Raw genomic sequence first — 16,175 nt, forward strand, 5'->3', positions numbered from 1 at the left:
GGATTTTTTTTTTTAATTACGCCATTTATTGATCGATTAATTCTCTTTATATTTTGATAGATTGGACATTTCTGAATTCAGTGATACCAATTATGTGAATTTTTTTTAATTGTTCTACTTTTAATGGGGCAAAAGGGGGAGTTTATATTTTTTTTAAATTTTTTTTAATCATTTTCCTTTTTTACTTGCTTCAATAGTTTCCTTAGGAGACTTGAAGCTATGATTAGAGCGCTGCTATGTGTAGCAGAAATCATCATCTCCTATATGATGATCTGCAGTGACCTCAGGGAAAGATGTGACCTCAGCGACGGAGCCCGCATTAAAGGCAGGAACACAGGCGATGGCGTATGTGTACATCATCGTTCATAAAGGGGTTAGAAAATCTCACTTTCTGCTTTAGGGCTCCTTCTCACTTGCGAGAAATACGTCCGAGTCTCGCAGGTTAAAACCCTGCTCTGACGCCGGCATTCCAGAGCGGAGCGTGCAGCTCCATGTATTGCTGTGCGGCCGCACGCTACGCTCTGGAGTGCTTGCGCCAGAGCAGGGTTTTAACCTGCGAGACTCAGATGTATTTCTCGCAAGTGAAAAGGAGCCCTTAGGGTATGTTACTGATAAGAAAAATGCTTAAAGGGAAAGTTAACAGGTTTTTGCTATTTAATCTGAGAGCTGCATGATGTAGGGCAAGAGAGCTTGATTACAGGGATATGTCACTAGGCTGTAGTTATAGTTTAAATACAATCAGTGTTTTATCAACAGGAGATTATCACTGCCAGACTAGGTCTCACAAACAGGCCAGTCGGCTAATCTGTGCAACCCAGACCCACCTCTCACTGAATGGCAGCTTGCAGACAATTCACAGTGTACAATCAGTGGTGTGGACGAAGTCATACACCGCTCAGCATTCTGACCAATATTACATCTACAGCAGAGAAAATAGGGATTCTATCAAAACTGCACTAAGCAGCTCAATAAGTGACACATCACTGGAATCACGCTGTCAGCCCCTACATCATGCAGCTCTCAGATTGCATAGCAAAAATCATCTGACTTCCAAAAGAGTTAAAGGGAAGCTGACACCCCCAAAATCGAAGATGAACTAAGCCCACCGGCATCAGGGGCTTATCTACAGCATTCTGTAATGCTGTAGATAAGCCCCCGATGTATCCTGAAAGATGAGAAAAAGAGGTTATATTATACTCACCCAGGGGCGGTCCCGCTGCGGTCCGATCTGATAGGCGTCGCGGTCCGGGGCCTCCAATCTTCTTACGATGACATCCTCTTCTTGTAGTCACACTGCGGCTCATGACTACTTTGTCTGCCCTGTTGAGGGCAGAGCAAAGTACTGCAGTGCGCAGGTGCCGGGAAAGGTCAGAGAGGCCCAGCACCTGCGCACTACAGTACTTTGCTCTACCCTCAACAGGGCAGAAAAAGTACGCCTGTGCCGGACAGGTTCCCTTTAACATGTGCACAGCAATGTAAAAATGATATTGCTGGAAATATATTTTATCTTTTGCAACTTCTTTTAACAGCTTCAGGCTTCAAAAGCTTTGTGAATCAGCTAAAAGATGGGACTCGTCCATTTTTATAGTGGCTTACACTTGGAAGATGCTACAATGTTATATATGGAATTTAAAATAAAATAAAAAAAGTCAACATCAAAGTTTCCACAAAGGACGTCTAATAAGACGCTTTAGGGAAACCACCGCGGACGTTTTCATAAAGTGTCTTCTGCTTTAAAAGTTATGCAGCTACATCGGTATCTGAAAGAAACCACGTGCACTCACCCTTAGGGCTCATTTAGACTTTTGTGAAACTCGATCAGAGTTTCTCGAATGTCTGAAAAAGCCCTTAAGCTATGTGCGCACGTTGAGTATTTGCTTGCAGAAATTTCTGCAAGATTTCTGCATTTTTTGGCATAATTTTTGCTGCTGTTTTGTATACGTTTTTATTGCATGTGTTTTTGTACAGTAATTAATGCTTTTTTTTTAGCAAAATAGAGATATTTAAAAAAATGTTTTTTATGTAATTTTTTGTCTCAGCACCATTTTCATTCTGATTCAGTATTGTCTTGGTAATTAGATTAGGGGTTGTTGTCAGCAGCTGCCATTGACACCAAGCCCTAGGTGTAGGAATAAAGAGGTGTCAGCCAGATGTAAGAGGGTGGTTATGGACAGTAAGGAACACGCTGTCACTTTAAGAGGCTGCACCCCCTTGTGTGGCATGATGGAATGTTCTGCTTCTCCCCTGCAATAGTCGGTGTGATGAACTAGTCTGGCAGAGTGCAGGTGTGGAGCTGGAGCAGCGTGTGTGAGCTGAGGCTGCTGCAGAGAGGACTTTTTGTGCTGATAGCTGAAAAAGAGAGGAACTGTGTCCTGATATAGCTGCCAGAGAGCCACGAAGATACAGAGAAAGGAATTTACAGTTTCCAGGAGCATCCTTAGGATTCAGAAGCAAGGAGAAGACCACGCTTCACAGAGCTGACAGAAAGCCGTGCACATCACCATATTAGACTGCTGGGGGCCCTGTTATGGCTGGACCTGGTGGTTAGGAGCACCGGGAATGACCTGATAGTCAAAACTGCAAAATAGAGCGAGCTCTGGGAAGTGGGAGCTCTGCTGACCGCAGCCCTAATCTATTATCACACACACTAGAATTAGCCGTGGATCGTACCTGACTCTGCCTAGACGACTCTTCACAGCCTGAGAGGTAACTACTCCTAAAGAGAAATATAGCCTCACCTTGCCTCAGAGAAATTCCCCAAAGGAAAAGAGCAGCCCCCCACATATATTGACTGTGAGTTAAGAGGAAGGCACAAACACAGGAATGAGACAGGTTTCAGCAAAGGAGGCCCGACTTACTAAATAGACAGAAGATAGATAAAGGGATCTTTGCGGTCAACACAAAAAACTACAAAAAGCCACGCAGAGTGAGCAAGAAACCCCCCGCGCCGACTCACGGCGCGGTAGGTGCCACTCTGCAACCCAGAGCTTCCAGCTAGCGAGACAATATCATGATAGCCAGCTGGACAAAACTTAGCAGGTACTCAGAAATATATTCAGCACACAAATGAACAACAAATGAGCTTAACAGGGACTTAGCTTCTGCTGAAGTAGACAGGTCATAAGGAGATCCAAGTGAGATCTGAACCAGTACAGATACATTGACAACTGGCATCAGGTAACGATCTGAGCAGAGTTAAATAGAGGAACCAGCCCAGTCTTAAACGATGCAGCTGAGGAAGCCACCTCCAGACCAGCAGCTCCACTTTCAGCCACCAGAGGGAACCCACGGACAGAACTCACAGAAATACCATTCCTGACCACAGGAGGGAGCTCGAGAACAGAGTTCACAACAGTACCCCCCCCTTGAGGAGGGGTCACCGAACCCTCACCAGAACCCCCCGGCCGATTAGGACGAGCCAAATGAAAGGCACGAACCAAATCGGCAGCATGGACATCGGAGGCAAGAACCCAGGAATTATCTTCCTGACCATAGCCCTTCCATTTGACCAGATACTGAAGTTTCCGTCTCGAGATACGAGAATCTAAAATCTTCTCCACCACATACTCCAATTCTCCCTCGACCAACACCGGAGCAGGAGGGTCAACGGAAGGAACCATAGGCGCCACATATCTCTGCAACAACGACCTATGGAACACATTATGGATGGCAAAAGAAGCTGGAAGGTCCAAACGAAACGACACAGGATTGAGGATTTCAGAAATCTTATAAGGCCCAATAAAACGAAGCTTAAACTTAGGAGAAGAAACCTTCATAGGAACATAACGAGATGACAGCCAAACCAGATCCCCAACACGAAGTCGAGGACCAACACGGCGACGGCGGTTAGCGAAACGTTGAGCCTTCTCCTGTGACAATGTCAAATTGTCCACTACATGAGTCCAAATTTGCTGCAACCTGTCCACCACAGAATCCACACCAGGACAGTCCGAAGGCTCAACCTGCCCTGAAGAGAAACGAGGATGGAAACCAGAATTACAATAAAAAGGTGAAACCAAAGTAGCCGAACTGGCCCAATTATTAAGGGCGAACTCAGCCAATGGCAAGAAGGTCACCCAATCATCCTGATCAGCAGAAACAAAGCATCTCAGATAGGTCTCCAAAGTCTGATTGGTTCGATCAGTTTGGCCATTTGTCTGAGGATGGAAAGCAGAAGAAAAAGACAAATCAATGCCCATCTTAGCACAAAAGGACCGCCAAAACCTCGAAACAAACTGGGAACCTCTGTCCGACACAATGTTCTCCGGAATGCCATGCAAACGAACCACATGCTGGAAAAACAACGGAACCAAATCAGAGGATGAAGGCAACTTAGGCAAGGGTACCAAATGGACCATCTTAGAGAAGCGATCACAAACCACCCAGATGACCGACATCCTTTGAGAGACAGGGAGATCTGAAATAAAATCCATGGAAACATGCGTCCAGGGCCTCTTCGGGACCGGCAAGGGCAAAAGTAACCCACTGGCACGAGAACAGCAGGGCTTCGCCCGAGCACAAGTCCCACAGGACTGCACAAAAGCACGCACATCCCGGGACAAGGAAGGCCACCAAAAGGACCTAGCCACCAAATCTCTGGTACCAAAAATTCCAGGATGACCAGCCAACACTGAACAATGAACCTCCGAGATAACCTTACTAGTCCATCTATCAGGGACAAACAGTCTCTCTGCAGGACAGCGGTCAGGTTTATCCGCCTGAAACTCCTGCAGAACCCGCCGCAAATCAGGGGAGATGGCAGACAAAATCACCCCCTCTTTGAGAATACCAGCCGGCTCAGAAACTCCCGGAGAATCAGGCACAAAACTCCTTGAAAGGGCATCAGCCTTCACATTCTTAGAACCCGGAAGGTATGAAACCACGAAATCGAAACGGGAGAAAAACAGTGACCATCGAGCCTGTCTAGGGTTCAACCTCTTGGCAGACTCGAGATAAGTCAAATTCTTGTGATCCGTCAAAACCACCACGCGATTCTTGGCGCCCTCAAGCCAATGTCGCCACTCCTCGAATGCCCACTTCATGGCCAACAACTCCCGATTGCCAACATCATAATTACGCTCAGCAGGCGAAAACTTTCTAGAAAAGAAAGCACATGGCTTCATCACAGAGCCATCAGAACTTCTCTGAGACAAAACAGCCCCTGCTCCAATCTCAGAAGCATCAACCTCGACCTGAAAAGGGAGCGAAACATCTGGCTGACACAACACAGGAGCCGAAGAAAAACGACGTTTCAGCTCCTGAAACGCCTCAACGGCCGCAGAGGACCAATTCACCACATCCGCACCTTTCTTGGTCAAATCAGTCAGTGGTTTGACAACACTAGAAAAATTAGAGATAAAGCGACGGTAAAAATTCGCAAAGCCCAGGAATTTCTGAAGGTTCTTTACAGATGTAGGCTGAGTCCAATCATAAATGGCCTGGACTTTAACTGGATCCATCTCGATAGTAGAAGGGGAAAAAATGAAGCCCAAAAAGGAAACCTTCTGAACTCCGAAGAGACACGTAGACCCCTTCACAAAAAGGAATTAGCACGAAGGACTTGGACCACCATTCTGACCTGCTTCACATGAGACTCCCAATCATCCGAAAAGACCAAAATATCATCCAAATATACTATCATGAATCTATCCAGATACTTTCGGAAGATGTCATGCATAAAGGACTGGAATACAGATGGCGCATTAGAAAGCCCGAATGGCATCACCAGATACTCAAAATGGCCCTCGGGCGTATTAAATGCGGTTTTCCATTCATCACCCCGCTTAATACGCACAAGATTATACGCTCCTCGAAGATCTATCTTGGTAAACCAACTAGCCCCCTTAATCCGAGCAAACAAATCAGACAATAGAGGCAAAGGGTACTGAAACTTGACCGTGATTTTATTAAGAAGGCGGTAATCTATACAAGGTCTCAGAGAACCATCCTTCTTGGCCACGAAAAAGAACCCTGCTCCCAACGGTGACAACAACGGGCGAATATGCCCCTTCTCCAAGGACTCCTTTATATAGCTCCGCATAGCGGCGTGTTCTGGCACAGATAAATTGAAAAGTCGGCCTTTAGGAAACTTACTACCAGGAATCAAATTAATAGCACAATCACAATCCCTATGAGGAGGCAGGGCACTGGGCTTGGGCTCATCAAATACATCCTGGTAATCCGACAAAAACTCAGGTACTTCAGAATGAGTGGAAGAAGAAGTTGACAACGCTGGAACATCACCATGGGCCCCTTGACAACCCCAACTGGACACAGACATAGATTTCCAGTCCAATACTGGATTATGGACCTGTAGCCATGGCAAACCCAACATGACCACATCATGCAAATTATGCAACACCAAAAAGCGAATATCTTCCTGATGTGCAGGAGCCATGCACATGGTCAACTGGGTCCAGTACTAAGGCTTATTCTTGGCCAAAGGTGTAGCATCAATTCCCCTTAATGGAATAGGATGCTGCAAGGGCTCCAAGAAAAAACCACAGCGCCTGGCATACTCTAAGTCCATCAAATTCAGGGCTGCGCCTGAATCCACAAACGCCATAACAGAGTAGGATGACAAAGAGCAAATCAAAGTAACGGACAAAAGAAATTTAGGCTGTATAGTACCAATGGTGACAGACCTAGCGGACCGCTTAGTGCGCTTAGGACAATCAGAGATAGCATGAGTGGAGTCACCACAGTAAAAACACAGCCCATTCTGACGTCTGTGCTCTCGCTGTTCAGTTCTGGTCAAAGTCCTATCACATTGCATAGGCTCAGGCCTCTGCTCAGAGGACACCGCCATATGGTGCACAACTTTCCGCTCCCGCAAACGCCGATCGATCTGAATAGCCAAGGACATTGATTCATTCAGACCAGCAGGCGTGGGGAACCCCACCATAACATCCTTAAGGCCCTCAGAAAGACCCTTTCTAAAAATCGCTGCCAGAGCTGTCATGATCTCTGCAGGCAGAGATCATAGCAAGCCTATAGAGGGACAAGCTCTCGGAAGATGGAACTATACTGACCATGAACTAAGCCTGCCGCGCAACTAGAAATAGCCAGGTAGCATTTCCTATTTATCACTAGATGCCCAGCTCTGGCCTAAGACCTAAATAGCTAGCAGAGGGAAATATAAGACCTGGCTCACCTCTAGAGAAATATTCCAAAGAAGACAGTAGCCCCCCACATATAATGACGGTGAGTTCAGATGAAACAACAAACGCAGCAGGAAAATAGTCTTAGCAAATTTGAGGTCCGCTTACTAGATAGCAGAAGACAGATAGTATACTTTCATGGTCAGCAGAAAAACACTAACAAAACACCATCCAGAGATTACCTTAAACTCTGGCATTAACTCATAACGCCAGAGTAGCAATCCCTGATCAACGAGAGCTTTCCAGACACAGTAACAAAACTTCAGCTGTGAACTGGAACAAATAGGCAAAACAAAACATGGACAAAAGTCCAACTTATCTAGTAGTTGTCTAGAAGCAGGAACAAGCACTGAGAGGCATCAGATAACATTGTTGACCGGCAAGAAACCACCAGAGAAATGAGCTTAAATAGCGACACCCACTACTGATGGAACCAGGTGAAACAGGAAAGAGGATGACAAGTCCAATTCCACAAGCGGCCACCGGGGGAGCCCAGAATCCAAATTCACAACAGTACCCCCCCCTCAAGGAGGGGGCACCGAACCCTCACCAGATCCACCAGGGCGACCAGGATGAGCCCTATGGAAGGCACGAACAAGATCAGAAGCATGAACATCAGATGCATTGACCCAAGAATTATCCTCCTGGCCGTAACCCTTCCAGTTGACCAGATACTGGAGTTTCCGTCTGGAAACACGAGAGTCCAAAATTTTCTCCACAACGTACTCCAACTCACCCTCAACCAACACCGGAGCAGGAGGCTCAACTGAAGGTACAACAGGTACCTCATACCTGCGCAATAACGACCGATGAAAAACGTTATGAATGGAAAAGGACGCAGGGAGGTCCAAACGGAAAGAAACAGGATTAAGAATCTCCAATATTCTATAAGGGCCGATGAACCGAGGTTTAAACTTAGGAGAAGAGACCCTCATAGGGACAAAACGAGAAGACAACCACACTAAATCTCCAACACAAAGCCGAGAACCAACACGACGATGACGGTTGGCAAAACGCTGAGTCTTCTCCTGGGACAACTTCAAATTGTCCATAACCTGCCCCCAGATGTGATGCAATCTCTCCACCACCGCATCCACTCCAGGACAATCCGAGGATTCCACCTGACCGGAGGAAAATCGAGGGTGAAACCCCGAATTACAGAAAAACGGGGACACCAAGGTGGAAGAACTGGCCCGATTATTGAGGGCGAACTCTGCCAATGGCAAAAAAGCAACCCAATCATCCTGGTCAGCAGAGACAAAACACCTCAGATATGTCTCAAGGGTCTGATTAGTCCGCTCGGTCTGGCCATTAGTCTGAGGGTGAAAAGCAGATGAAAAAGACAAATCTATGCCCATCCTAGCACAGAATGCCCGCCAAAATCTAGACACAAATTGGGTACCTCTGTCAGAAACAATATTCTCAGGAATACCGTGCAATCGGACAACATTCTGAAAAAACAGAGGAACCAACTCAGAAGAAGAAGGCAACTTGGGCAGAGGAACCAAATGGACCATTTTAGAGAAACGGTCACAGACCACCCAGATGACAGACATCTTCTGGGAAACAGGCAGATCTGAAATAAAATCCATCGAGATGTGTGTCCAAGGCCTCTTAGGAATAGGCAAGGGCAACAGCAGTCCGCTAGCCCGAGAACTACAAGACTTGGCCCGAGCACAAACGTCACATGACTGCACAAAGACTCGCACATCTCGTGACAGGGAAGGCCACCAGAAGGATCTTGCCACCAAATCCCTGGTACCAAAAATTCCGGGATGACCTGCCAATGCAGAAGAATGTACCTCAGAGATGACTCTGCTGGTCCAATCATCCGGAACAAACAGTCTATCAGGCGGACAACGATCCGGTCTATCCGCCTGAAACTCTTGCAAGGACCGCCGCAGATCAGGAGAAACGGCCGACAAAATTACTCCCTCCCTAAGGATACCTGTGGGTTCAGAATTACCAGGAGAGTCCGGGTCAAAACTCCTAGAAAGGGCATCTGCCTTAACATTCTTAGAACCCGGTAGGTATGACACCACAAAATTAAAGCGAGAAAAAAATAAAGACCAGCGCGCCTGTCTAGGATTCAGGCGTCTGGCAGTCTCAAGATAAATCAAATTTTTGTGGTCAGTCAATACCACCACCTGATGCCTAGCCCCCTCGAGCCAATGGCGCCACTCCTCAAACGCCCACTTCATGGCCAAAAGCTCCCGATTCCCAACATCATAATTCCGCTCTGCGGGCGAAAATTTGCGAGAAAAGAAGGCACAAGGCCTAATGACGGAGCAGTCGGAACCTTTCTGCGACAACACTGCCCCAGCTCCGATCTCCGAAGCGTCAACCTCAACCTGAAAAGGCAGATTCACATCAGGCTGACGCAACACAGGGGCAGAGGCAAAACGGCGCTTAAGCTCCTGAAAGGCCTCTACAGCATGAGGGGACCAATTAGCAACATCAGCGCCTTGTCTGGTCAAATCAGTCAGTGGTTTAACGACATCCGAAAAACCAGCAATAAATCGGCGGTAAAAGTTGGCAAAGCCCAAAAATCTCTGAAGACCCTTAAGAGAGGAGGGCTGAGTCCAGTCACAAATAGCTTGCACCTTGACGGGATCCATCTCAATGGAAGAGGGAGAAAAAATATACCCCAAAAAGGAAATTTTCTGGACCCCAAAAACGCACTTAGACCCCTTCACACATAAAGAATTAGACCGCAGAACCTGAAAAACTCTCCTGACCTGCTGGACATGAGAGTCCCAGTCATCAGAAAAAATCAGAATATCATCCAGATATATTATCATAAATTTATCCAGAAAATCGCGGAAAATATCATGCATAAAAGACTGGAAAACTGAAGGGGCATTAGAAAGACCAAAAGGCATGACCAAATACTCAAAGTGGCCCTCGGGCGTATTAAATGCGGTCTTCCACTCATCCCCCTGCCTGATCCGCACCAAATTATACGCCCCACGAAGATCAATTTTAGAGAACCACTTAGCACCCTCTATACGAGCAAACAAATCAGTAAGCAATGGCAATGGGTATTGATACTTAACAGTGATCTTATTCAGAAGCCGATAATCAATACATGGTCTCAAAGAGCCGTCTTTTTTTGAGACAAAGAAAAACCCAGCTCCCAAGGGAGAAGAAGATGGACGAATATGTCCCTTTTCCAAAGACTCCTTTATATATTCCCGCATAGCAGCATGTTCCGGCACAGACAAATTAAACAAACGACCCTTTGGATATTTACAACCCGGTATCAAATCTATGGCACAATCGCACTCACGGTGCGGAGGTAACGACCCAAGCTTGGGTTCGTCAAAGACGTCTTGATAATCAGAGAGGAACTCAGGGACTTCAGAGGGAATGGACGACGAAATAGAAACCAAAGATACGTCCCCATGAATACCCTTACATCCCCAGCTCAACACAGACATTGCTCTCCAGTCCAAGACTGGGTTGTGAGACTGCAACCATGGCAATCCCAGTACCAAATCGTCATGTAAATTATACAGCACCAGGAAACGAATAATCTCCTGGTGATCCGGATTGATACGCATGGTTACTTGTGTCCAGTATTGTGGTTTATTATTAGCCAATGGGGTGGAGTCAATCCCCTTCAGAGGAATAAGAGTCTCCAAAGGCTCTAAATCAAAACCACAACGATTGGCAAAGGACCAATCCATAAGACTCAGAGCGGCGCCAGAGTCAACATAGGCATCCGTGGCAATGGATGACAAAGAGCAAATCAGGGTTACAGACAAAATAAACTTAGACTGAATGGTGCCAATGGAAACAGACTTATCAAGCTTCTTTGTACGCCTAGAGCATGCTGATATAACATGAGTAGAATCCCCACAATAGAAACACAATCCATTCTTCCGTCTAAAATTCTGTCGCTCGCTCCTGGACAGAATTCTATCACACTGCATACTTTCTGGCGTCTTTTCCATAGACACCGCCAGATGGTGCACCGGTTTGCGCTCCCGCAGACGCCTATCAATCTGAATAGCCATTGTCATGGACTCATTCAGACCTGCAGGCAAAGGGAACCCCACCATAACATCCTTAACGGCATCAGAGAGACCTTCTCTGAAAGTTGCCGCCAAGGCGCACTCATTCCACTGAGTAAGCACAGACCATTTACGGAATTTTTGGCAGAAAACTTCAGCTTCGTCTTGCCCCTGAGATAGTGCCATCAAAGTTTTTTCTGCCTGAAGTTCCAAATGAGGTTCCTCATAAAGCAAGCCCAAGGCCAGAAAAAACGCATCCACATCGCGTAACGCAGGATCCCCTGCTGGCAATGAGAAGGCCCAATCTTGAGGGTCACCCCTGAGCAAGGAAATCACAATCCTAACCTGCTGAGCAGGGTCTCCAGCTGAACGAGACTTCAGGGACAAATAAAGCTTACAATTATTTCGGAAATTCTGGAAGCTAGCTCTATTCCCTGTAAAGAACTCCGGCAAAGGAATTCTCGGCTCAGATACCGGAGCATGTACCACAAAATCTTGTAAATTTTGTACTTTCGTGATGAGATTATTCAAACCCACAGTTACACTCTGGAGATCCATTATTATCAGGTGCACACAGAGCATACAGAGATTAGGAGGAGAGAGAGAAAAAAGACTGCAGCAAGGCAGACTGAAGGAAAAAAAAAAAAAAAAAAAATTCCAGCAGACTTCTTATAACTCTCCTTTCTCAACCTGGGTCTTTAACACTTTATGGGCCGGTCAAACTGTCATGATCTCTGCAGGCAGAGATCATAGCAAGCCTATAGAGGGACAAGCTCTCGGAAGATGGAACTATACTGACCATGAACTAAGCCTGCCGCGCAACTAGAAATAGCCAGGTAGCATTTCCTATTTATCACTAGATGCCCAGCTCTGGCCTAAGACCTAAATAGCTAGCAGAGGGAAATATAAGACCTGGCTCACCTCTAGAGAAATATTCCAAAGAAGACAGTAGCCCCCCACATATAATGACGGTGAGTTCAGATGAAACAACAAACGCAGCAGGAAAATAGTCTTAGCAAATTTGAGGTCCGCTTACTAGATAGCAGAAGACAGATAGTATACTTTCATGGTCAGCAGAAAAACACTAACAAAACACCATCCAGAGATTACCTTAAACTCTGGCATTAACTCATAACGCCAGAGTAGCAATCCCTGATCAACGAGAGCTTTCCAGACACAGTAACAAAACTTCAGCTGTGAACTGGAACAAATAGGCAAAACAAAACATGGACAAAAGTCCAACTTATCTAGTAGTTGTCTAGAAGCAGGAACAAGCACTGAGAGGCATCAGATAACATTGTTGACCGGCAAGAAACCACCAGAGAAATGAGCTTAAATAGCGACACCCACTACTGATGGAACCAGGTGAAACAGGAAAGAGGATGACAAGTCCAATTCCACAAGCGGCCACCGGGGGAGCCCAGAATCCAAATTCACAACACAGAGCACACTCATTCCATTGAGTAAGCACAGACCACTTTCTAAACTTCTGACAATACATTTCAGCATCATCCTGACCCTGACATAGAGCCAGCAAGATTTTCTCTGCCTGATCCACAGAATTTGGTTCGTCATAGAGAAATCCAAGCGCCAGAAAAAACGCATCTACGTTAAGCAATGCAGGATCTCCTGGCACAAGGGAGAATGCCCAGTCTTGAGGGTCACCACGCAACAAGGAAATAATGATTTTTACTTGCTGACTAGGGTCACCAGAGGAGCGAGGTTTCAGGGCAAGAAACAGTTTACAATTATTCTTGAAATTCAGAAACTTTGATCTATCCCCAGAAAACAAATCAGGAATTGGGATTCTAGGCTCTAACATAGGATTCTGAACTATATAATCCTGAATGCCTTGTACCCTTGCAGTGAGATTATCCACACAAGAGGACAGGCCTTGAATGTCCATATCTACACCTGAGTCCTGAACCACCCAGAAGTTTAGGGGAAAAAAAAGACTAAACACACTGCAGAGAAAAAAAAATGGTCTCAGAACTTCTCTTATCCCTCTATTGAGATGCATTAACACTTTTGGGCCAGTTGTACTGTTATGGCTGGACCTGGTGGTTAGGAGCACCGGGAATGACCTGATAGTCAAAACTGCAAAATAGAGCGAGCTCTGGGAAGTGGGAGCTCTGCTGACCGCAGCCCTAATCTATTATCACACACACTAGAATTAGCCGTGGATCGTACCTGACTCTGCCTAGACGACTCTTCACAGCCTGAGAGGTAACTACTCCTAAAGAGAAATATAGCCTCACCTTGCCTCAGAGAAATTCCCCAAAGGAAAAGAGCAGCCCCCCACATATATTGACTGTGAGTTAAGAGGAAGGCACAAACACAGGAATGAGACAGGTTTCAGCAAAGGAGGCCCGACTTACTAAATAGACAGAAGATAGATAAAGGGATCTTTGCGGTCAACACAAAAAACTACAAAAAGCCATGCAGAGTGAGCAAGAAACCCCCCGCGCCGACTCACGGCGCGGTAGGTGCCACTCTGCAACCCAGAGCTTCCAGCTAGCGAGACAATATCATGATAGCCAGCTGGACAAAACTTAGCAGGTACTCAGAAATATATTCAGCACACAAATGAACAACAAATGAGCTTAACAGGGACTTAGCTTCTGCTGAAGTAGACAGGTCATCAGGAGATCCAAGTGAGATCTGAACCAGTACAGATGCATTGACAACTGGCATCAGGTAACGATCTGAGCAGAGTTAAATAGAGGAACCAGCCCAGTCTTAAACGATGCAGCTGAGGAAGCCACCTCCAGACCAGCAGCTCCACTTTCAGCCACCAGAGGGAACCCATGGACAGAACTCACAGAAATACCATTCCTGACCACAGGAGGGAGCTCGAGAACAGAGTTCACAACAGGGCCCCCTGGGACTGGAGCTGATTCTCCAACATCACCGTGAGTTTGTTCCTGTTTGGTGCACCTGTTAGGGCCTAGTGTAGGCTTCAATAGTCAGTACACGGGAGCCGTGTGGCATGCTTAGTAAAGGCCAGGGAGGTTATACGTAGAGTAGCATCATCACCTGTTTATTGTTTACATTTGCTGGTTAGACATATTTTGAGTCTGTAATAGCTGGAGGACTATGCTATTTTACGGGAAAGATAACGTTTATAACTCTTGTAAATTGTCTTTTGCCATTGTATACCCCTGTTTGCATCTTCCTCATTCACTTCATCCCTTGCCTTCCAATAAATCTACCCTTTGTTGTTTGCACCTCATCTTGTGTACAGTAGTCTTCCTGCACCGTGGTGGTCCCTCGGTCATCGCTTCACAGACACCCTCATTACTAGACTGGTAAGTCAGGCCAGGTTCCCACGATCCGGAACTAGCAGCGCTTTGGATGCAGCGCATGTTCACTGTGTCCAAAGCGCTGCCTTGTGTTGAACGCAGGTGAATCCACATGTGATCAATGAAGAGTGCGGATTCACAGCGTTCAATACATTCTATTGATGCAATTTCTCTGCAAGAGAAATTGACATGCAGCGGTCTGGAAAGATGCGCCGCATGTCAGTCTCCGCTGGTGTCTATGGATGCATAGTGCACATGGAATTTCTTGAAATCCCATCCACTATGCTGTAATATTGTAATATCTGGCTGCTGTGGGATTGATGCTGCATAAGTATGTAGTGTCATACTTATAAGAAAAAAAATTGAAATGTAGAAATTTTTGCAAATTAAGTCACATGCTGTCCATTTCCTTGTGAACCTCCTTGAGATGGTTCCACTCCTTCACTGGAGTCCAGCTGTGTTTATCTAAACTGATAGGACTTTATTTGGGAAGGCACAAACCTGTATATATAAGACCTCACAGCTCACAGTGCATGTCAGACCAAATGAGAATCATGAGGTCAAATGAACTGGCCAAGGAGCTCAGAGACAGAATTGTGGCAAGGCACAGATCTGACCAAGGTAACAACAGAAATCCTGCAGTACTCAAGGTTCCTATGAGCACAGTGGCCTCCATAGTCCTTAAATGGCAGAAGTTTGGGACCACCAGAAGTCTTCCTAGACCTTTCCGTCCAACCAAACTGAGCAATCATGGGAGAAGAGCCTTGTGAGAGAGGTAAAGAAAAACCCCAAGATCACTGTGGCTGAACTCCAGAGATGCAGCAGGGAGATGGGAGAAAGTTCCACAAAGTCAACTATCACTGCAGCCCTCCACCAGTCGGGCTTTTATGGCAGAGTGGCCCGATGGAAGCCTCTCCTCAGGACAAAACATATGAAATCCCACATAGAGTTTGCTAAAAAAACACACGAAGGACTCCCAGACTATGAGAAATAAGATTCACTAGTCTGATGAGATGAAGATAGACCTTTTTGGTGGTATGTGTGGAGAAAACCAGGCACTGCTCATCACCTGCCCAATACAATACCAACAGTGAAACATGGTGGCGGCAAGAACCATTCTATGGGTGTGTTTTTTAGCTGCAGGGACAGTACGACTGGTTGTCATTGAAGGAAGCATGAATGCAGCCAAGTAGGCTGGGGTCACACTTGCGTGTGCAATGCGAGAAACTTGCGCATCAATACCCGGCACTGCCACCGACACTCAATATTTCTATGCAGCTGCACACTCCGGTCCCGAGTGCCGGCGTCAGTGCCGGGTATTGATGCGAGAGACTCGTGCGAGTTTCTCGTATTGCACACCCAAGTGTGACACTGACCCTTCAGAGATATCCTGGATGAAAACCTCTTCCAGAGAGCTCTGGACCTCAGACTTGGCCGAAGGTTCACCTTCCAACAAGACAATTACCCTAAGCACACAGCTAAAATAACAAAGGTGTGGCTTCAGAACAACTCTGTGGCGATTCTTGACTGGCCCAGCCAGGACCCTGACCTAAACCTAATTGCTTCTTCAGAGAAAAAGAGGACTTGAACTCTATAGCTCCACCTGTTGGAAGTAGCGATCCTACAAGTCACAATCAACCCTTTAACGAGTCTTGCAATATGACTTAAGTATAAGAGCCAAATCAGTATCTCAATTC

Source organism: Ranitomeya variabilis, chromosome 1, assembly GCF_051348905.1.
Source record: "Ranitomeya variabilis isolate aRanVar5 chromosome 1, aRanVar5.hap1, whole genome shotgun sequence".
NCBI lineage: Eukaryota > Metazoa > Chordata > Amphibia > Anura > Dendrobatidae > Ranitomeya > Ranitomeya variabilis.